This window comes from Staurois parvus, unplaced genomic scaffold, assembly GCF_062004578.1.
Source record: "Staurois parvus isolate SC_StPar_1 unplaced genomic scaffold, SC_StPar_1.0 ptg000343l, whole genome shotgun sequence".
NCBI classification, from domain to species: domain Eukaryota; kingdom Metazoa; phylum Chordata; class Amphibia; order Anura; family Ranidae; genus Staurois; species Staurois parvus.
The window spans coordinates 2014499-2036923 of NW_028318139.1; the positions used below are offsets into that span (position 1 = coordinate 2014499).

Here is a 22425-nt window from a genome sequence, read left to right on the forward strand (position 1 = left end):
GAGCAGCTATGGGAGGCCCGTAATCTGCCAGCACCCTATGACAAAAAATGGAAAACACCAGCAGTGTGTGAGGAGACCTGAAAGTGGCACATGGCAGAGTGTGGCGATGGAGACAGCAGCAATGGGAGGCCGTACAGGGACCCATGAGACACTCTGGACCTGGCAGCAGCATGAGGAGGTGGTATAGGGGCCCATGGCAGATTACGGGCCTGGCAGCAGCAATGGGAGGCCCGTAATCTGCCAGCACCCTATGACAAAAAATGGAACACACCAGCAGTGTGAGGAGACCTGAAAGTGGCACATGTTTGGGGCATGATTCATGGCGGATTTAGTCAGTTGTGTCAGGAATTGGTGGTTTGAAATCCAGACTAATCCACGCCTGATTCATTTTCACAAACGTGAGTCTCTCCACACTTTGGGTGGACAGTCGTGTCCTCCGCGGAGTTACAATACCTCCTGCCGCACTAAACACGCGCTCCGATGCCACGCTACTGGCCGGGCATGACAGCCTTTCAAGGGCAAATTCAGCTAGTTGGGGCCAAAGGTCAAGTTTCGTTGCCCAGTAGTCAAGGGGATTGTCTACCTCGGTTGGCAGGGTGCTGTCCAAGTAGGCCCAAGCCTGTTGTTTGAGGTCCTGCTCCAGGTCCACCTGATGCTGCTGCTGCTGCTGCTGCTGCGGCTGGTTAGTAGTTTCCTCACTGCGTTGGTGAAGAAAGCTACTCATCATCGACTGCAGACTGAGGCAGCCGCTGCTGGTGGAGCTGCCACTGCTCCTACCACCCCACCCCTCCCCTGCTGCCATGGCAGCGGAACGCGAGCGCACAGGGCCCACAGTGTCTGAGGATGGACGTTGGCGCAGAAAGGCAGAGACCAACTGACTACATAGGTGGTTTTTATAGTACGTTATTTTGGCCTGCCTCTCAGCAGGTGTGAAAAAGGCCACCATTTTTGAACGGTAGCGAGGGTCCAACAAGGTGGACAGCCAAAAGTCATCCCTCTGTCTGATGGTTATTATTCGGCTGTCGCTACGCAAGCAACCGAGCATGCTATGGGCCATTTGTGCCAAGGAATGAGAGGGACTCCCTGCCTCCATCTCCACAGCATACTGCCACGGTGCGTCTGGGTCCTCTGTCTCCTCCTCCTCTACCAGATGCTCCTGCTCCTCCACTCCTGTCCGCTGAGTGGAAAAACCACCCATTTCACTCAATAATTCCTGAGCACAAATGTCCTCCTCTACCTCCTCCTCTTCTTCCTGTCCTGCCCCCACAGGGGTCATGTGGCGTTGAGATCTGTGCGCCACGTCTACCGCACCCTGACCAGCCATTGTTAACAGCATTTGTTCCAGGACGTGCAACAGAGGAATGACGTCGTTCATCCCATAGTCCTGCCGACTCACGAATAGCGTGGCCTCCTCAAAGGGCCTGAGCAAGCGGCAGGTGTCACGCATGAGCTGCCAATGGCTGACATCGAAGTTACACAGGGGAGTACCTTTATCCGCTTGTAACATCAGGAAATCGGTGATGGCCTTTCGCTGTTCGTAAAGGCGGTCTAACATGTGTAGGATTGAATTCCACCTTGTTGCAACGTCGCAGATCAGGCGATGCTGTGGAATTCCGTTCTGCCGCTGCAGCTCAAGGAGGGTGTGCTTTGCGGTGTAGGAATGGCTGAAATGCATGCAAAGTTTACGTGACATTTTAAGGATGTCTTGCAGTGGGATGGTGGATTTTAGGAACCGCTTGACAACCAGATTGAACACGTGAGCCATGCATGGCGCATGGCACAACCTTCCTTGACGCAGAGCAGACACCATGTTCTTTCCGTTGTCGGTCAACATGGTTCCGATTTTCAGTTTGCGCGGAGACAGCCATCTGTCGATTTCTCTGTTCATTACACTCAGAAGTTCCTCCCCTGTGTGACTACGTTCGCCAAGGCATACCAGGTGCAGCACAGCGTGACACCGTTGTGCCCTGCACATGTGATATGCCGGTCGGGTAATGGGACTTGGCACAGGGGTGGCGGCTGAGGACACGGCGGAAGAAGAGGTGGTAGAGGCGGACATCTTTGCCGGACCAAGGACGTGCAAACGTGGAGGCAAAAGCGGCGTGACCTGTCCAAGTTGCTGGTGCGGCTGTGACGGCACCACGTTCACCCAGTGGGCCGTAAATGACATGTACTGTCCCTGACCGTAGTTACAGCTCCACACGTCGGCGCTGCCGTGCACTTTGGCAGAGACCGACATGCTCAAAGACTGGCCCACTATCTCTTCTACATGTGAATGCAGGGCTGGCACTGCCTTTTTGGCGAAGAAATGACGGCTTGGCACTCTCCACCGCGGCGCGGCACAAGCCATCATTTCTCGGAAAGGTGCTGAGTCCACCACTTGGAAAGGGAGGGACTGCAGCACCAGCAACTTGGACAGGAGGACGTTCAGCTTTTGCACCGTCGGGTGCGTGCTCGCAAACTGTTGTCTCTTGGAAACGGATTCCAAGAAAGACTGCTGACGGAATCCGTGAAAAGGAGTAGCAGGAGAAGGAGCATCTGAACGAGTGGAAGATGCCAACGAGCGACAACTCCCCTCAGCAGAGGTGTTGGGGCCTTGACTGGCTGATAGAGGGCGATTGACGTCGGGTGACGGAGCAAGTAACGGAGCGGGTGATGGAGCGGGGGCTGGGGCAGGCAGAACCGCCGTATCTTTATCACGGTTTTCCCAGGCCACCGAATGGCGACGCTGCATATGCTGCCGCAACGCTGTAGTCCCAACATGGGCCCCCTGGCCACGCTTGACTTTCTGGCCACATAGTCGACATACGGCTACGTTTACTTCCTCGGGCGGCTTGACAAAAAATTGCCACACCGCCGAGTAGGAAACTTTGCCCCCGATACTCCTCACTGGCTGACTGCTGCTTCCTCCGTGCGCACCGGCACCACTACTGGCCGTGGTGGTAGGCTGCAGTGGAGCTGGTGCTGTACTCCGTGGCCGTTTGCCTCCACTGACACTGCTGCGACCCTGCTGCCTCCTGGGCAACCCACCGACTGTTTTGCTCGCTGCCAAGCTGCCACCCTCTTCTCCTGATGATGCGGAAGCAATAGCCTGATGACGACGAGGCTGCCAAGTGCGATCAGCCTCATCATCATCAATTAGGGTCTCCGCCTCACTACTAGCCCCCTCGGCTGCGTGTGGGTCAGGAGACAGACCTGTCTCTAGACCGGCTACCAAGCCACTCTCCTCGCCACTACTTCTTCGCCTGGCTGCTGAAGAGGCGGATGTCTCCCCCCGTTCCTGACCGCCCTCTGTTAGCTCTTCCTCACTGTACAGTGGGGCTGAGCCCACAGCATGCGATACTTCGCTTGGTGAGGGAACACCAAAGGACAGGGGCAGGTAGAGGACACGTGATTTCAGTGGGCTTGGTCCCGGGCCATGCCAACTAACGGTTGTGTCTGACGTACCCACCGACCGTTGGCTGTAGGTGTCAGAGGTGACCTGGGAAGAGGAAGACGACCGAGCCAACCAATCGATGACGGCAGGGTTGTCGGTGGAGACACGACCGCTGGATGACACCGGGAGCACTGGCCTCTGGCTGCGACTAGTGCTGCCTCGACCCCTTCCTCTGCTGCCACGTCTGCTCGCTCCTAAAACATTGCCTCCTCTGCCACTCCTATGCATGTTGTCTGACATACTCTTTAATTAAACAATTCTGTGTCCCTGAGTAACAATTCTGTGTCCCTCAGTAACAATTCTTTGTCCCTCAGTAACAATTCTGTGTCCCTGAGTAACAATTCTGTGTCCCTCAGTAACAATTCTGTGTCTGTCCCTGAGTAACAATTCTGTGTCTGTCGCTGAGTAACAATTCTGTGTCCCTCAGTAACAATTCTGTGTCCCTCAGTAACAATTCTGTGTCTGTCCCTGAGTAACAATTCTGTGTCGGTCGCTGAGTAACAATTCTGTGTCCCTGAGTAACAATTTTGTGTCCCTCAGTAACAATTCTGTGTCCCTCAGTAACAATTCTGTGTCTGTCCCTGAGTAACAATTCTGTGTCTGTCCCTGAGTAACAATTCTGTGTCCCTCAGTAACAATTCTGTGTCCCTCAGTAACAATTATGTGTCTGTCCCTGAGTAACAATTCTGTGTCTGTCCCTGAGTAACAATTCTGTGTCCCTAAGTAATGTTTCTGTGGCCCTAAGTAACGGTTCTGTGGCCCTCAGTAACAAATCTGTGTCCCTCAGTAACAATTCTGTGTCCCTCAGTAACAATTCTGTGTCCCTGAGTAACAATTCTGTGTCTGTCCCTGAGTAACAATTCTGTGTCTGTCCCTGAGTAACAATTCTGTGTCCCTCAGTAAGAATTCTGTGTCCCTCAGTAACAATTCTGTGTCCCTGAGTAACAATTCTGTGTCCCTGAGTAACAATTCTGTGTCCCTGAGTAATAATTCTGTGTCCCTCAGTAACAATTCTGTGTCCCTCAGTAACAATTCTGTGTCTGTCCCTGAGTAACAATTCTGTGTCTGTCGCTGAGTAACAATTCTGTGTCCCTCAGTAACAATTCTGTGTCCCTCAGTAACAATTCTGTTTCCCTCAGTAACAATTCTGTGTCTGTCCCTGAGTAACAATTCTGTGTCTGTCCCTGAGTAACAATTCTGTGTCCCTGAGTAACAATTCGGTGTCCCTCAGTAACAATTCTGTGTCTCTCAGTAACAATTCTGTATCTGTCCCTGAGTAACAATTCTGTGTCTGTCGCTGAGTAACAATTCTGTGTCCCTCAGTAACAATTCTGTGTCCCTCAGTAACAATTCTGTGTCTGTCCCTGAGTAACAATTCTGTGTCTGTCGCTGAGTAACAATTTTGTGTCCCTCAGTAACAATTCTGTGTCCCTGAGTAACAATTCTGTGTCTGTCCCTGAGTAACAATTCTGTGTCTGTCCCTGAGTAACAATTCTGTGTCCCTCAGTAACTATTCTTTGTCCCTGAGTAACAATTCTGTGTCCCTCAGTAACAATTCTGTGTCCCTCAGTAACAATTCTGTGTCTGTCCCTGAGTAACAATTCTGTGTCCCTAAGTAACGTTTCTGTGGCCCTAAGTAATGGTTCTGTGGCCCTCAGTAACAAATCTGTGTCCCTCAGTAACAATTCTGTGTCTGTCCCTAAGTAACAATTCTGTGGCACTAAGTAACGTTTCTGTGGCCCTAAGTAAAGTTTCTGTGGCCCTAAATAACGATTCTGTGGCCCTAAGTAACGTTTCTGTAGCCCTAAGTAACGTTTCTGTGGCCCTAAGTAACGTTTCTGTGGCCCTAAGTAACGGTTCTGTGTCCCTCAGTAACAATTCTGTATCCCTCAGTAACAATTCTGTGTCTGTCCCTGAGTAACAATTCTGTGTCCCTAAGTAACAATTCTGTGTCTGTCCCTGAGTAACAATTCTGTGTCCCTAAGTAACGTTTCTGTGGCCCTAAGTAACAGTTCTGTGGCCCTCAGTAACAAATCTGTGTCCCTCAGTAACAATTCTGTGTCTGTCCCTAAGTAACAATTCTGTGGCCCTAAGTAACGTTTCTGTGGCCCTAAGTAACGTTTCTGTAGCCCTAAGTAACGTTTCTGTGGCCCTAAGTAACGTTTCTGTGGCCCTAAGTAACGTTTCTGTGTCCCTGAGTAACAATTCTGTGTCCCTCAGTAACAATTCTGTGTCTGTCCCTGAGTAACAATTCTGTGTCTGTCGCTGAGTAACAATTCTGTGTCCCTCAGTAACAATTCTGTGTCCCTCAGTAACAATTCTGTGTCTGTCCCTGAGTAACAATTCTGTGTCGGTCGCTGAGTAACAATTCTGTGTCCCTGAGTAACAATTTTGTGTCCCTCTGTAACAATTCTGTGTCCCTCAGTAACAATTCTGTGTCTGTCCCTGAGTAACAATTCTGTGTCTGTCCCTGAGTAACAATTCTGTGTCCCTAAGTAATGTTTCTGTGGCCCTAAGTAACGGTTCTGTGGCCCTCAGTAACAAATCTGTGTCCCTCAGTAACAATTCTGTGTCCCTCAGTAACAATTCTGTGTCTGTCCCTGAGTAACAATTCTGTGTCCCTAAGTAACGTTTCTGTGGCCCTAAGTAACGGTTCTGTGGCCCTCAGTAACAAATCTGTGTCCCTCAGTAACAATTCTGTGTCTGTCCCTAAGTAACAATTCTGTGGCACTAAGTAACGTTTCTGTGGCCCTAAGTAAAGTTTCTGTGGCCCTAAATAACGATTCTGTGGCCCTAAGTAACGTTTCTGTAGCCCTAAGTAACGTTTCTGTGGCCCTAAGTAACGTTTCTGTGGCCCTAAGTAACGGTTCTGTGTCCCTCAGTAACAATTCTGTATCCCTCAGTAACAATTCTGTGTCTGTCCCTGAGTAACAATTCTGTGTCCCTAAGTAACAATTCTGTGTCTGTCCCTGAGTAACAATTCTGTGTCCCTAAGTAACGTTTCTGTGGCCCTAAGTAACAGTTCTGTGGCCCTCAGTAACAAATCTGTGTCCCTCAGTAACAATTCTGTGTCTGTCCCTAAGTAACAATTCTGTGGCCCTAAGTAACGTTTCTGTGGCCCTAAGTAACGTTTCTGTAGCCCTAAGTAACGTTTCTGTGGCCCTAAGTAACGTTTCTGTGGCCCTAAGTAACGTTTCTGTGTCCCTGAGTAACAATTCTGTGTCCCTCAGTAACAATTCTGTGTCTGTCCCTGAGTAACAATTCTGTGTCTGTCGCTGAGTAACAATTCTGTGTCCCTTAGTAACAATTCTGTGTCCCTCAGTAACAATTCTGTGTCTGTCCCTGAGTAACAATTCTGTGTCGGTCGCTGAGTAACAATTCTGTGTCCCTGAGTAACAATTTTGTGTCCCTCTGTAACAATTCTGTGTCCCTCAGTAACAATTCTGTGTCTGTCCCTGAGTAACAATTCTGTGTCTGTCCCTGAGTAACAATTCTGTGTCCCTAAGTAATGTTTCTGTGGCCCTAAGTAACGGTTCTGTGGCCCTCAGTAACAAATCTGTGTCCCTCAGTAACAATTCTGTGTCCCTCAGTAATAATTCTGTGTCCCTGAGTAACAATTCTGTGTCTGTCCCTGAGTAACAATTCTCTGTCTGTCCCTGAGTAACAATTCTGTGTCCCTCAGTAAGAATTCTGTGTCCCTCAGTAAGAATTCTGTGTCCCTCAGTAACAATTCTGTGTCCCTCAGTAACAATTCTGTGTCCCTGAGTAACAATTCTGTGTCCCTGAGTAATAATTCTGTGTCCCTCAGTAACAATTCTGTGTCCCTCAGTAACAATTCTGTGTCTGTCCCTGAGTAACAATTCTGTGTCTGTCGCTGAGTAACAATTCTGTGTCCCTCAGTAACAATTCTGTGTCCCTCAGTAACAATTCTGTTTCCCTCAGTAACAATTCTGTGTCTGTCCCTGAGTAACAATTCTGTGTCTGTCCCTGAGTAACAATTCTGTGTCCCTGAGTAACAATTCTGTGTCCCTCAGTAACAATTCTGTGTCTCTCAGTAACAATTCTGTATCTGTCCCTGAGTAACGTTTCTGTGTCTGTCGCTGAGTAACAATTCTGTGTCCCTCAGTAACAATTCTGTGTCCCTCAGTAACAATTCTGTGTCTGTCCCTGAGTAACAATTCTGTGTCTGTCGCTGAGTAACAATTCTGTGTCCCTCAGTAACAATTCTGTGTTCCTGAGTAACAATTCTGTGTCTGTCCCTGAGTAACAATTCTGTGTCTGTCCCTGAGTAACAATTCTGTGTCCCTCAGTAACTATTCTTTGTCCCTGAGTAACAATTCTGTGTCCCTCAGTAACAATTCTGTGTCCCTCAGTAACAATTCTGTGTCCCTCAGTAACAATTCTGTGTCTGTCCCTGAGTAACAATTCTGTGTCCCTAAGTAACGTTTCTGTGGCCCTAAGTAACGGTTCTGTGGCCCTCAGTAACAAATCTGTGTCCCTCAGTAACAATTCTGTGTCTGTCCCTAAGAAACAATTCTGTGGCACTAAGTAACGTTTCTGTGGCCCTAAGTAAAGTTTCTGTGGCCCTAAGTAACGATTCTGTGGCCCTAAGTAACATTTCTGTAGCCCTAAGTAACGTTTCTGTGGCCCTAAGTAACATTTCTGTGGCCCTAAGTAACGGTTCTGTGGCCCTAAGTAACGTTTCTGTGTCCCTGAGTAACAATTCTGTGTCCCTCAGTAACAATTCTGTGTCTGTCCCTGAGTAACAATTCTGTGTCTGTCGCTGAGTAACAATTCTGTGTCGGTCGCTGAGTAACAATTCTGTGTCCCTGAGTAACAATTTTGTGTCCCTCAGTAACAATTCTGTGTCCCTCAGTAACAATTCTGTGTCTGTCCCTGAGTAACAATTCTGTGTCTGTCCCTGAGTAACAATTCTGTGTCCCTCAGTAACAATTCTGTGTCCCTCAGTAACAATTCTGTGTCCCTCAGTAACAATTCTGTGTCTGTCCCTGAGTAACAATTCTGTGTCTGTCCCTGAGTAACAATTCTGTGTCCCTAAGTAATGTTTCTGTGGCCCTAAGTAACGGTTCTGTGGCCCTCAGTAACAAATCTGTGTCCCTCAGTAACAATTCTGTGTCCCTCAGTAACAATTCTGTGTCCCTGAGTAACAATTCTGTGTCTGTCCCTGAGTAACAATTCTGTGTCTGTCCCTGAGTAACAATTCTGTGTCCCTCAGTAAGAATTCTGTGTCCCTCAGTAACAATTCTGTGTCCCTCAGTAACAATTCTGTGTCCCTGAGTAACAATTCTGTGTCCCTGAGTAATAATTCTGTGTCCCTCAGTAACAATTCTGTGTCCCTCAGTAACAATTCTGTGTCTGTCCCTGAGTAACAATTCTGTGTCTGTCGCTGAGTAACAATTCTGTGTCCCTCAGTAACAATTCTGTGTCCCTCAGTAACAATTCTGTTTCCCTCAGTAACAATTCTGTGTCTGTCCCTGAGTAACAATTCTGTGTCTGTCCCTGAGTAACAATTCTGTGTCCCTGAGTAACAATTCTGTGTCCCTCAGTAACAATTCTGTGTCTCTCAGTAACAATTCTGTATCTGTCCCTGAGTAACAATTCTGTGTCTGTCGCTGAGTAACAATTCTGTGTCCCTCAGTAACAATTCTGTGTCCCTCAGTAACAATTCTGTGTCTGTCCCTGAGTAACAATTCTGTGTCTGTCGCTGAGTAACAATTCTGTGTCCCTCAGTAACAATTCTGTGTCCCTGAGTAACAATTCTGTGTCTGTCCCTGAGTAATAATTCTGTGTCTGTCCCTGAGTAACAATTCTGTGTCCCTCAGTAACTATTCTTTGTCCCTGAGTAACAATTCTGTGTCCCTCAGTAACAATTCTGTGTCCCTCAGTAACAATTCTGTGTCCCTCAGTAACAATTCTGTGTCTGTCCCTGAGTAACAATTCTGTGTCCCTAAGTAACGTTTCTGTGGCCCTAAGTAACGGTTCTGTGGCCCTCAGTAACAAATCTGTGTCCCTCAGTAACAATTCTGTGTCTGTCCCTAAGTAACAATTCTGTGGCACTAAGTAACGTTTCTGTGGCCCTAAGTAAAGTTTCTATGGCCCTAAGTAACGATTCTGTGGCCCTAAGTAACGTTTCTGTAGCCCTAAGTAACGTTTCTGTGGCCCTAAGTAACGTTTCTGTGGCCCTAAGTAACGGTTCTGTGTCCCTCAGTAACATTTCTGTATCCCTCAGTAACAATTCTGTGTCTGTCCCTGAGTAACAATTCTGTGTCCCTAAGTAACAATTCTGTGTCTGTCCCTGAGTAACAATTCTGTGTCCCTAAGTAACGTTTCTGTGGCCCTAAGTAACAGTTCTGTGGCCCTCAGTAACAAATCTGTGTCCCTCAGTAACAATTCTGTGTCTGTCCCTAAGTAACAATTCTGTGGCCCTAAGTAACGTTTCTGTGGCCCTAAGTAACGTTTCTGTGGCCCTAAGTAACGATTCTGTGGCCCTAAGTAACGATTCTGTGGCCCTAAGTAACGTTTCTGTGGCCCTAAGTAACGTTTCTGTGGCCCTAAGTAACGTTTCTGTGGCCCTAAGTAATGTTTCTGTGGCCCTAAGTAACAGTTCTGTGGCCCTAAGTAACAGTTCTGTGGCCCTCAGTAACAATTCTGTGTCCCTCAGTAACAATTCTGTGTCCCTCAGTAACAATTCTGTGTCTGTCCCTGAGTAACAATTCTGTGTCCCTAAGTAACGTTTCTGTGGCCCTAAGTAACGGTTCTGTGGCCCTCAGTAACAATTCTGTGTCCCTCAGTAACAATTCTGTGTCCCTCAGTAACAATTCTGTGTCTGTCCCTGAGTAACAATTCTGTGTCCCTAAGTAACGTTTCTGTGTCCCTAAGTAACGTTTCTGTGGCCCTAAGTAACAGTTCTGTGGCCCTAAGTAACAGTTCTGTGGCCCTCAGTAACAATTCTGTGTCCCTAAGTAACAATTCTGTGTCTGTCCCTGAGTAACAATTCTGTGTCCCTAAGTAACGTTTCTGTGGCCCTAAGTAACGGTTCTGTGGCCCTCAGTAACAAATCTGTGTCCCTCAGTAACAATTCTGTGTCTGTCCCTAAGTAACAATTCTGTGGCCCTAAGTAACGTTTCTGTGGCCCTAAGTAACGATTCTGTGGCCCTAAGTAACGATTCTGTGGCCCTAAGTAACGATTCTGTGGCCCTAAGTAACATTTCTGTAGCCCTAAGTAACGTTTCTGTGGCCCTAAGTAACGTTTCTGTGGCCCTAAGTAACGTTTCTGTGGCCCTAAGTAACAGTTCTCTGGCCCTCAGTAACAATTCTGTGTCCCTCAGTAACAATTCTGTGTCTGTCCCTGAGTAACAATTCTGTGTCCCTAAGTAACGTTTCTGTGGCCCTAAGTAACGGTTCTGTGGCCCTCAGTAACAAATCTGCGTCCCTCAGTAACAATTCTGTGTCTGTCCCTAAGTAACAATTCTGTGGCCCTAAGTAACGTTTCTGTGGCCCTAAGTAACGTTTCTGTGGCCCTAAGTAACGATTCTGTGTCCCCCAGTAACAATTCTGTGTCTGTCCCTAAGTAACAATTCTGTGTCTGTCCCTGAGTAACAATTCTGTGTCCCTAAGTAACATTTCTGTGGCCCTAAGTAACAGTTCTGTGGCCCTCAGTAACAATTCTGTGTCCCTCAGTAACAATTCTGTGTCTGTCCCTAAGTAACAATTCTGTGGCCCTAAGTAACGTTTCTGTGGCCCTAAGTAACAGTTCTGTGGCCCTCAGTAACAAATCTGTGTCCCTCAGTAACAATTCTGTGTCTGTCCCTAAGTAACAATTCTGTGGCCCTAAGTAACGTTTCTGTGGCCCTAAGTAACGTTTCTGTGGCCCTAAGTAACGATTCTGTGGCCCTAAGTAACGATTCTGTGGCCCTAAGTAACGTTTCTGTAGCCCTAAGTAACGTTTCTGTGGCCCTAAGTAACGTTTCTGTGGCCCTAAGTAATGTTTCTGTGGCCCTAAGTAACAGTTCTGTGGCCCTCAGTAACAATTCTGTGTCCCTCAGTAACAATTCTGTGTCTGTCCCTGAGTAACAATTCTGTGTCCCTAAGTAACGTTTCTGTGGCCCTAAGTAACGGTTCTGTGGCCCTCAGTAACAATTCTGTGTCCCTCAGTAACAATTCTGTGTCCCTCAGTAACAATTCTGTGTCTGTCCCTGAGTAACAATTCTGTGTCCCTAAGTAACGTTTCTGTGTCCCTAAGTAACGTTTCTGTGGCCCTAAGTAACAGTTCTGTGGCCCTAAGTAACAGTTCTGTGGCCCTCAGTAACAATTCTGTGTCCCTAAGTAACAATTCTGTGTCTGTCCCTGAGTAACAATTCTGTGTCCCTAAGTAACGTTTCTGTGGCCCTAAGTAACGGTTCTGTGGCCCTCAGTAACAAATCTGTGTCCCTCAGTAACAATTCTGTGTCTGTCCCTAAGTAACAATTCTGTGGCCCTAAGTAACGTTTCTCTGGCCCTAAGTAACGTTTCTGTGGCCCTAAATAACGATTCTGTGGCCCTAAGTAACGATTCTGTGGCCCTAAGTAACATTTCTGTAGCCCTAAGTAACGTTTCTGTGGCCCTAAGTAACGTTTCTGTGGCCCTAAGTAACGTTTCTGTGGCCCTAAGTAACAGTTCTCTGGCCCTCAGTAACAATTCTGTGTCCCTCAGTAACAATTCTGTGTCTGTCCCTGAGTAACAATTCTGTGTCCCTAAGTAACGTTTCTGTGGCCCTAAGTAACGGTTCTGTGGCCCTCAGTAACAAATCTGCGTCCCTCAGTAACAATTCTGTGTCTGTCCCTAAGTAACAATTCTGTGGCCCTAAGTAACGTTTCTGTGGCCCTAAGTAACGTTTCTGTGGCCCTAAGTAACGATTCTGTGTCCCCCAGTAACAATTCTGTGTCTGTCCCTAAGTAACAATTCTGTGTCTGTCCCTGAGTAACAATTCTGTGTCCCTAAGTAACATTTCTGTGGCCCTAAGTAACAGTTCTGTGGCCCTCAGTAACAATTCTGTGTCCCTCAGTAACAATTCTATGTCTGTCCCTAAGTAACAATTCTGTGGCCCTAAGTAACGTTTCTGTGGCCCTAAGTAACAGTTCTGTGGCCCTCAGTAACAATTCTGTGTCCCTCAGTAACAATTCTGTGTCTGTCCCTAAGTAACAATTCTGTGGCCCTAAGTAACGTTTCTGTGGCCCTAAGTAATGTTTCTGTGGCCCTAAGTAACGATTCTGTGGCCCTAAGTAACGTTTCTGTGGCCCTAAGTAACGTTTCTGTGTCCCTAAGTAACGTTTCTGTGTCCCTAAGTAAAGTTTCTGTGGCCCTAAGTAACGTTTCTGTGTCCCTAAGTAACGTTTCTGTGGCCCTAAGTAACGTTTCTGTGTCCCTAACTAACGTTTCTGTGTCCCTAAGTAACGTTTCTGTGTCCCTAACTCTCTCCCTGAATACAGCCAGGTCTGCCTCTGTTGAATGACTGGAGGCAAATGGAGAATTCTAAAATGGCCGCCATTTATAGCTCGACCATTACACAGTGCTGGCTGGCTGGCTGCTGATTGGCTAATGCGATCACATGTCATGAATGAATGCATTATGGGTCAGCGCGCCTTGTCTGCGCGCCTTCCCAGACATCCCCGCTCCGTCGCCGCACATGTCGCCGCCATTTTAGGAAATTTTCCTAATATTCGAAACGAATTCCACTTCGCCTACTTCGATTCGCTCATCTCTAACAGTGATCAGTGCAAAAAGAAAACACCGACACTGTACTAATGACACTAATGGCCTCTGGTGAACAAGCAGGTCGGAACTTAGATTCCGCGCCTTGGGGAATTCTGGTCTGTGGAATGCTAGAGGCTACCACTGGTTGGTCCCTAACAGCTGCAGTGTAAACAATGCAGCTGTGCTCTGTGTCACTGTTTGCCGGCAATCGCCGGGACCCGGTGATTGACAACAGCTGCCGCGATTGGCGGGATGGGTAGGGCGGGCGCGCGCCCCCTACCCGTTTTGCAAAATGACATTCTAAAATGTGATTTTGCCCAGCGGTGCCACCTTGTAGCCATTTTTACACAGTGGCTGGATGGCAAGCAGTTAAAGTAGCCAACACCTCAGCCTCCCAGGAGGTGGCCTGCCCTCAATCCAGCGCACGGCAGAAGACTCGTACTCCCAGCCAGAGGCGGACTGACCATTTGGGCATTCGGGCACTACCCGAGGGCCCGGGGTCAGTAGGGGCCCCCATGAGATGCCCCTAGTGCCTTTCATAGGCTTTTTTGGGTGTAGTTTGAATGTGGGTGAGGACACAAGGGCCCCGTGATCCCCTATTGCCCGGGGCCCCATGAGTTGTCAGTCCGCCCCTGCTCCCAGCTCTACGTTTCTCTGGAGCTACAAAAACACAAAACCACTTAAAGCAGAGGAAATCAGTGCATACAGATCCCCAAATCTTATTAGCAAGGGGTACAAGATGAACAATAAATGAACAATAAAAAGTCCAATGTTATAAATGAGTCCATATACCACTGGGCAAGCTCTTCTAGCTGTAACAGGCTCTGTGCAGAAATAAGGAGGAAAAAAGTGCCTCTTAGTGCAGTGTGCCGCAGTATTTATTTTGAAGCAATGTAAAACACTCACATTGTATTAAAATAAGGTAGGCTCAAGTACGTAAGGGTGATAGCCGAGTCCATGCTGCGCTGACCACGTCCGCACTACCGGAGACTGTGGGTGTCACGGAAAAGCAAGCCGGCATGTGAAGTTTTGGAAGATGGCATCTGGAGTGCACCTTGGAACATAACGTCAGCGTGATGACGTATGGGGGACCAGCATGCAAAGCGACACATTTCAGAGCATGCGCTAAACCACTAAGGGCGAAAGCGCGCTCCCTTCTCAAGCTGAAGACGGAGGCCGTAACCCCAAATGTATATATATATATATATATATATATATAAATAAAAGGACACCAATTGATATAGGGGCAATTAAAAGGCAATTAAAGGAACAAAGGACAGCAATTATAAATGAAAGTTATATATAAACACATCCTAAATTAAAAATGCACGGAATATAAAGTGAAAAAGATGGAAAAATAAATAATAAATAAGAGAAAAGAAAATTAAATAAAATATATTAAATGGAAAAAATGGAAAAAATATATGGAAAAAATAATAATGGAAACAATGATAAAGAAAATAAATAGAAAATAGTGAAATAGTATAATAATAATGAAAAACAATAACACAATAAATGGAAAAAAATAAATAAATGAAAAAATAATAAAAATAATGAAATAATGACAAATAATTAATTGAAAAATAATAGAAAAAATTTTGTTGGAAAAATGATTGAATAAATAATAATAATTGAAGAAAAAAAAAAGATATACATTAAATAAGAAAACATTTTGAATTATCTACAAACAGCAACTAATAAATTAAAAATTTTTTAATTTAGTCCAACTGGAGACAATGTGTCAAGCATAAAAATCCAATATGTTTCTTGCGAGCATAATTTGCATAGCTTCTATAACCCAGACTTTTAGACCTATTGTGGATTTGTGATGGAATTCAAGAGAATAACAGGGGACACTATGTTTATCCGTACCGTCTTCAATAAGATGGCGGTTTTCCCCAAATCTAGCCCGCTAAGGTCTAATAGTTCGACCTATATACATGGGCAGATCAAGCAATAGACTACATAGTCTGTGGAACAATTGTAGAAAGCACCTAGAGTATAAGTTTCCCTTTTGTGGTAAACGTTTTTTGACTATGATTAACAAATTTGCATGTTTTACGCAAAGCTTTTTTGCATCGGTACATGCATTTAATTGGTAGTAAACAAAGTTAAATATTCGTAAGAGAAGGAGGATTATATTTGCAAGGAGCTAATTTATTTTCCAAACTAGGGGCTTTTCTATAGGTAAATTTATTTATTTTTTTATCTATAGTATTTTGCAGATGAGGGTCTTGAAGTAAGATGGACCAATGTTTACAAAGAATGCTTTCCATTTTGCGATGGTGTTTGTGGAATCTTGTAATGAATCTAACAGGGGTGTATGTGTCATTATTATAGAGTGTAGGTGGTTTACCATGTTGGTAAAAAGAACAGGCTTCTTCCATGTAGATGGAAAATGTATTCTTGAGTATTAGGCTCTGTGTGATGTAATCTGAATCCGAGGTGCAATTCTGTCTTAAATGGCAGAACTGTCCCTTGGGAATGTTCTGTATCCACCTTGGAGGGTGGCAGCTGGTATAATGTAAATATGAATACCAGATACTGGTTTAAAATGATTTTTGGCATGTATAATATTGTTGGTATGGTACAATTCTATATCTAAAAAAGTTAGTCTGTCTCTGTGGTGCACTGAGGTAAAGGACAGACCTAGTGGGTTTGAGTTGCAATGAACCACAAACTTGTCAATCTGTACAGAAGAGCCATCCCAAATGAAGAGAATGTCTATATCTATATAATGGCCATAAAAAACAATGTGTGTTGCAAATGGGTTATTACGCCAGATGAAATTATCTTCCCAGAAACTCATAGTTAGGTTTGCATAGGAGGGGGCAAAATTTGCACCCATTGCTGTACCATGGATCTGAAGGTAAAAATCATTGTTAAAGGTGAAATAGCTGTGTTTCAGGAAAAAGGCCGGTGCATTATCCATTCATGTGGTATAGATGTGTAGAGTGAATTTACATTGAGGGATACCCAACAATAGTTGGGTTCCCAGTTGTAAGGAGTCAATAGTTCTAGCAAATGTGTACCATCTCTGATATAAGACTGTTGGGCTTGGGCGAATGGCTGTAAGAAAATGTTTATGTATTGTGAAAAACCACTGGTAATGCTGTCAGTACTTGCCACAATAGGTCTACCTGGTGGATTAGTTTGGTTCTTGTGGATTTTGGATAAAAAGTAGAAATATGGGGTACTGTAAAATTCTCTGGACAGAAAGCTGATTTATTAACAATGTTGGAATTGTCAGTTAAGATTTTTAGATACTCTCTCTCTTTGGAGTCTAAATTTAAAGAATCTGGTTCACATAGTTTGATAAATTCAGAGTAAACCACCCTATAGAAACTTTCCAAATAGGGCCCCTAGAATGTGATAGGTAAAAAACAGATTTTGGTTTGAGAGTGGTATGTGTAATGGGTAAAGAATTAACAATGCGAAGGCAAATCAACTGAAAATAGCTCTGTGGGATATAACCCATCCAAATGGGATTCAGTGTAGAGCTGCTCTAGTATATCTAAGCATTCCAAATCAGCAGATGTGGAGGGACTAGATACAGAAACCCTGGATGTGTCATCAGGATTTGTATGTTTTAGCAACTGTAGATTGCCCTAATGAACTAACTCATGATCACAGATAACTATATGATCATTTAATCCATCACTTGTGTAACGCCCTCTAGTGCACATAGTTTTTTTTGTGTTTAGTTAGAGGCTTGCTAGAAGCCCGGGAATGAGTAGGCCTGGGAGTGAGTCAACGAGGTTACTTCAAGTTAGGCTGGAGGGCTCTGCAGGTCAGTTCTCTTATACCTCCCCATGCTCTAGAAACTTGGAGAAGTTTCTAGAAGCAGTGGGTGGGGGTGAAGAGGGGCTGATCTGCATATTAGGGGAATCTGGCCAATCCCCAGGCAGGAGGCCTGGCATGGTGGCTAGGCCAGCTCTTAAATATGAGAGAGCCTGGTCAGCAGGGGAGTCGGGTGGAAGATTGAGTGACGAAGTGCTGTTGGTATGGAGCCTGGAAGGGGGAAGGAACAGCCTGTCAGCAGGGAAGGAGCCAGTCCAACATAAGGCCTGAAAACAGCTGCAACCTATTGTAGCGATAGGGGCTGCTTAAGTTTGTTCACTCCGCCACTCTGCTTCTCAACCCCAAGAACTGTCTCAGCCCCAACTGACACACCTGGCAATAGTGTAAGTGCAAGGACCAATGAAAAGCACACACTTTATAATAAACACAGAGATCAGCTTTACTGTAAGACCTCTATGGGAAGTAATAAACATTAACAATAGGTATACGTTAGGTGAATCAAGAGAACAGCAAATACTGTGACTGATAGCAATATAACTCACTTTTACACTCAGGCTGCTTTCAGGGGATTCCAACCATGAATAACCCCAAGAGCAGAGGCAAACACTTAAATGGCAACCTCAAAGTGGATTTAACTCCTCTACATAAATTTGGCTCTATGATGTCCAAGCAGGAGGAGAACAGAAGAGTGACTCTCTGTTGTGTCAAACTTCTCCCTTCTAACCCCTGACACCACAAGCCCAGTAAGCAAACACTGTACTCAACTGGTGCTTAATAGCTACTTTCCAAGGTAAAGCTATTCCCTCACACACCATGCAATATAGAGGCCTGAATACGCATGCGCGCACCCATATGGCACCAGTAACTTCAGTCTCTTGGTAACAGGATGAATCTTGGGATCTTCAGCTAGCCACTTTCGTTGGTGCACTTAAACTCCTATGGTAAAGTATAATTGTAATCCTGTGGCAGTATTTGTATAGCAAAGCAAATACTGTGTCTGTTTAGCAGGGCCATTTGCACAACCCAGTGCCTGGTGAGTGTGGGCAAGTGTAATATCTCTGTATGTGTGCAGCGTTCCTGTCATCTGCCAGTGGGCAAAATCCCTCTCACCAGATCCTGTGACTAAGACCCAAACAATCGTCCTGGAAATGACAGGCTCCTCTGGTCACCTCATGATGAGCACTTCTGTATTGTAGGTCCACATTTCTCAGTTTGGATGTTCCCCCGACTGATGCAGATAACTCAGTATGCTGTAAACTGACCACAAGCACTCCTCTGCTAGGTCCAGACTGTTACCTTGCCACATGCAGCCTGCCTCCCCTCAGGAAAAAGCAAGATGGATACCTTCACTCTGCTCTCATTAAGCATGATGTCTTTTGAAGTTCTATTTCTTTATCAGCCTATCAGGCTGTTTCTGTTCAAGACTGCATATTCCACAATGCTTTGCAGCTGCACCTCCTGCTTGAGAAAGTCCCTGTCATTGGCTCCTTTAATGGCTCTCTCTCTATTACAGTCTGAGAGGAGAAGGGGGGCTGAAATCCCTCACTGCCTTGTCTGTGTTCAGTGCAAGTGTCAGGTTTCCAAAGAGATGCCAGTCAGCAGATTACAGCAGTCACAGATAGGATTAATTTCCCTGCTACACTATTAAGCTACAAGAATAGGACAGTCTGAGTACTTACAACACCCCCTGGGCCAAAGAAGGGAGAGGGCAATCAGGTGCAATACGCAACTAGTTCTCCTTGGGACTACATTCTTTGTGTGTCTCGAAATCCCTTGCCCTAGGATACTCTTAAGACAGCCAGATGAATGAAGAGAATCATTTAAGGGGACCAAGTGCTCCTTACAAACACTGTGTGCTAATCTGTCAGAAGGGAAGTGCCATCCTGAAGGAGTAGAGAGCCTAGGATCCATTTTGTGCTGTTTCCTGGATTCTTGCCATTTTGCCTAAGAAGCTGTCCTCCAAATTGTTCAGGTACAAAGGACATCTGTATACCCCTAGACCCCATCCAAGTTGCTAACCCCTAATAAAACATTAAAAATCAGAATAAAACAAAAAAAGTTTGCTGACTTTGAATGAAAGTGTGGAAAATGTGTGTTGCCTGGCTGTACAGAGCTTAGGGGGACCCAAAAAACTCAGAAGCCCTCAAGAGGGTAGCGTTACACTTGATTAATCAATAAACCTCAACATCGACTCTTTGCATGTGTACAAATATTTTTTTATTTGCACACTAAGTCTATGTACCAAACCACCACAAGAACCTTTTAAAACACTTAAAATATTCAAACAGATCCTAACACTTACCATCTTTAATAAAAGTTTTTCATGCAGACTCCATAATATCCCAGAAGAGATTGCTAGACATCTAGCTCTTACAGCACCTCTTTCTATATCTGTTAATTTATTACTCTTAAGAATGCCATTTTTTCATATTCATCCCTGCTGCTGTAAACTGGGTAAAATGTTTTATTAGGTGTGAAAGGACAGAGAAATATCACAAAGTAAAAAAAACAGGTGCCGCTTAGGGTTCTCATCCATACAGGAGGGGTTCCAGGATGTATGTCTCATAGGGAAGACTATGGATTTTCATTTCCCCTTGATTAGCAAATCTTAGTTTTGATCCTGGAGCTCAGAGGCTTTGTAGAAACTTGGGAGGCATGAAGTCTTCAATAGGCCTATTTTCTGTGGGCAACCAGCTCCCACTGCATGTGCAGCTCTGTACAATCCCTTTAACTTGAGAGTGACTGTGGCTCAGTGCTCCCCCCTCCCCAGGAGTCCATGTGGCTGCAAGCGAACAGCCAGAGGTGTATGTGTGCAGAAGAAAGTTTTAGTAATGTCTGGAGGAACAGACAGGGCCCTACAACTGTGAGACAGAGCAGTTGTACTAAAAACCCCTGCATGGGAAATAAAATTTGCAGTGCCACTCTAAGCTGAAACAGAGATCACCCCACCAGTTGCAGCAAAGGGAGCCTGCATCAGTGCACCGTTCAGAAGTGTAAGAGCATTATCAAAGAGAAGAAAAGGTGCCTTTCACCAACCCAGTGCATTAATATGTAGATAAATGTGGCCTCAGCCAGAGCCTCTCCAGGGGGTGTGGCTGGAGTGGCTCTGGCTGAGGCCACATTCATCTAATTAATGCACTAGGTTGGTAAGCGGCACTTTTTCTTCTCTTTGAGCCTGCATGGGAAACCCATATGTTTTCTGAAACTCTTTTAATACCAATGGACAAGGAAACAACAAAAAGAACAGGAGAGCGACTGAATCCCTAGGCAGTGTTTTCATTCATTCATTACTTTGTCTATACAGTGAATATTCAACTTTAAGATTAATAAGTTATTCTGTGTCTTAAAGCTTAACTCTTGGCAAAAATCATTAAAATGCATCTTCCATCTGAGAAAAAGAATTAATGCATTTTCTAGGAGTTGAGATAACAGTGTATTATGGGACCTGGAGTAAGGTTAGTAATGCTCTGTTTTAGCTTATTCCCTTAAAGAAATTAATATAAAATAATTATCATCTGGGGAGGGGAGGGGGCATTCCGATACGTTAGTGGATTTAAGCACTTTCCTAACCACAGAATTGATTCTGTCAATAACATATGATCAAAATTGGTTTATTCATTTAATTTCAAAATCAATAAAATCTTAGATCACTGGCAAAATCTTCCTAAATGTATTAGGTGAGAAAAAATACTTTTACTTACTATAAAATCCCTTTCTTCAGGAATTACCTTGTTCCTCTTGAGAAGGAAAAGTGAATTAAAGGATAGAGCTGGAAGGTCTGAAACCCACCAAGTAGAAGTGATGGCAATCAGAAAAGCTACGTACTGTGACAAAATAAAAAAAGGTACTTCGTGTAAAGGTTAAAAAAAAGAAGGACCATGAAGGGCAGACCAGATCATATTAGGGTCTGATGGGGCTATAGGAAGCTTTACAATTGAAACTATGTGAGTAAAATCCTGTACAAAACTGTAGAACAAGGAAAGAAACATAGAGCATTGAAACATAATCACAGGGGTTACGTTTTGGGATCAAGTCATGTGTTGCACCCTTTAAAAAAAAAAACCTACTTGTTGAGGCAATACGTTTTACTGGTCTGAAATAAAGTAGATATAAATGTTATTGATATGCCACATTCTCTTAGAATCTGGGCTTTTATAGAAACTGAGACAAATGATGAAATACTGGCTTAGCTACAAGAGGCATGGCTGAGTATAAGTTCTTTTCTAGCTAGTCTGAAGCCCCGCACTTGTATGAATTGGACCAGGCTTGGACTGGTCATAGGGCATACATTTGGTCATGCTTGGTTGCTAATAGAACAGTGGGTTTCTTCACCCACCACATCCTCAGCAACCAATGACATCATCTAGCCCCACTAGCAGGATTAGAATCACAGCACTGGCCAAATAGGGTTGTGGAGAAGAGGTTCTTGTCTTCATCAACACAGGGACAAGGTACAGTTGTGTTCAAAATAATAGCAGTGTGTTGAAAAAAAAGTGAATAAAGCTCAAAATCCTTCTAATAGCTTTTATTTCCATACACACAAATGCATTGGGAACACTACACATTCTATTCCAAATCAAAACATGAAGAAAAATATATCAAATTTGTGTTGTTGCTCTAAAAAAAATTGAAGAAAAGTGAATATTAGACTGTTCAAAAAAATAGCAGTGTTTGTATTCTTCTTTACAAACTCAAACATTCACTATATAAACTGAAAAATGTTTGAAGATTTTGCTTTCCTTTGAATCACTTAATTAATATGTAGTTGTATAACCACTGTTTCTGAGAACCGCTGTACATCTGTGTTGCATGGAGTCAACCAACGTCTGACACCTGTGAAAGGGTATTCCAGCCCAGGATGATTGGACTACATTCCACAGTTCTTCTCTATTTCTTGGTTTTGCCTCAGAAACTGCATTTTTGATGTCACCCCACAAGTGACATCTATCATATAGATCACCTTATTGCTGGAACAGTTAATAAAATTAACCATTGAGTATATGTTTTTTGTATGATTTTTGATTTTAAATGTAGTGATGGTTTTTCAACACAAGAGGGCGACATAAACAACAATGTACATAATTAAGGTACTATATAAGGCAATGTAATAGTAGTCCCCTCCCAGTTCTGACGAAGTCTGCGGTGATTGGCGGACGAAACGCGTCAACGTGATGACATCATTATGCTCGGCGTCTCCATAGGGCGCGGTGCCCACGAGGAAGGAAGAAGCGGTTTGCTTCAGCTCCACACTGGAAAGGCAGGAGACACTCAAATTATGATGAGGACATCATCCTAAGCAGCCCGCACATGGCAATTCTGAGTCACAGCCTACTTCCACCAGTGGCAAGTTTGTAGCCGTTTGGCTAAATTAGGCTTTAGTGCTATCAATATAAACGGGTAATATACCCTCATATTTTGGAAATCCTGTGCCTATT

The 22425-nt window shown here is 44.7% G+C and overlaps 1 protein-coding gene across 2 annotated transcripts in view; it reads right to left on the reverse strand.

Annotated features, from left to right (window-relative positions):
* Positions 1-22425, reverse strand: part of LOC149456907 (A-type potassium channel modulatory protein KCNIP1) — a 451873-nt gene that overhangs the window by 130797 nt on the left and 298651 nt on the right. The gene's annotated exons all lie outside the window — the stretch shown is intronic.